The following is a 1186-nucleotide window of genomic DNA, read 5'->3' as shown; positions in this document are numbered from 1 at the left end:
CCAAGGAATATATAATCCTACTACTACAATGTATTACTTTTATACATTTTTTAAAATGTGTTAAGACTTAAAATTAAAAAAAAATAGTTCAATCAATTCTGATAGTTATTAAACTAGTTGTTAATAACCTATTGTTTATTTTTTAAATAGAACAATCCATTCAACTTAACATGTTAAGTACAACCTCAATGCTACGAGAGATTGATTAGTTTTTTTTAAAAGACCCACAAACCTCCAAACCGTGATGGAGTATCTTGGACTCACCTCTGAAGATTGCTGGAGAGCTGGTCAGCTCTCTGAGCTGAGTCTTCCTTTCCCCCAGTGACAACACCCTGGTAGGAGGACTACGGCTCCGGGAATCTCAGAGGTGACCTCCCCCAGGACTGCTCAGATGGAGGGAAGCAGCTCACTCACATGAAACAGTTTTAAACCAAAACCCCGATGATTTACAGTGGAAGAAACATCTACCTACCTAGGTAGGGTTACAGTACCCTGCACAGTGCCTCGTCGGTAGAAAATGTTTAATAATAAATGCATGACTGCTTTGTCAGCCTGCTGTGCAACCCTTTTGTACCAAAGGAATAAAACAGCAAACCTGATACTTGTTGCCCACCTGTCATGGACTTTTCTGTCCTTCACCAAAAGAAAGGCAAAATAATAAATTAGATCTCCGAGTCTCTTTTGTTTTCTAAAAGCCAAGACCGACCGTCACCCTCAGGTTTACATTTGCCCTTCAACACTGCTGCTCACTACAAATTCCTCCCTAGTGTTAGGATTTCTACTCTTAGTTTACAGCTGCTTATTGTTCACACTGTTCACTTTCTACGGGTAACACAACATTCTCATTAGCAGGATGCCTTCTATTACAGACAGGATAAGTGTGTTCTGAGTCTTCCTGCAGGCAGATAAGTACATGGAGATAAATTCTTGACACCCTTCAATTCCTGGATCGTAGTGTTTATCTTCCCCAATCTAGGCGTCCCGTTCACTTTTGATGTTTTACCACCATCACGTCTCATCTGAGTTTTAAGGCTCATTTTACTTTGAGGCTTTTGGTCATCCTTTATCTTCTATTTTCTGAATGCATATTCAAGTTAGGTAAAAGGAAGCAGAAGGGTACCTTTTTAAAAAATGGTTTAGGTGTTCAGATTTTAGAATTCCTATGTTGCCTTTTAATGTAGAAGGG

At 39.3% G+C, this 1186-nt stretch overlaps 1 long non-coding RNA gene across 1 annotated transcript in view; it reads right to left on the bottom strand.

Annotated features, from left to right (window-relative positions):
- The window catches only part of LOC115277537, a 5002-nt gene extending 3833 nt beyond the window's left edge, over positions 1–1169 (bottom strand). Inside the window, exon 1 of the long non-coding RNA XR_003902400.1 lies at positions 265–1169. This is a non-coding gene — a long non-coding RNA (uncharacterized LOC115277537). The remainder of the gene's footprint in view (positions 1–264) is intronic.
- Between the last annotated feature and the right edge of the window lie 17 nt (positions 1170–1186).

The sequence above is a fragment of the Suricata suricatta genome, chromosome 14 (genome assembly GCF_006229205.1).
Source record: "Suricata suricatta isolate VVHF042 chromosome 14, meerkat_22Aug2017_6uvM2_HiC, whole genome shotgun sequence".
NCBI classification, from domain to species: domain Eukaryota; kingdom Metazoa; phylum Chordata; class Mammalia; order Carnivora; family Herpestidae; genus Suricata; species Suricata suricatta.
This window is presented reverse-complemented; position numbering and strand designations above follow the sequence as displayed.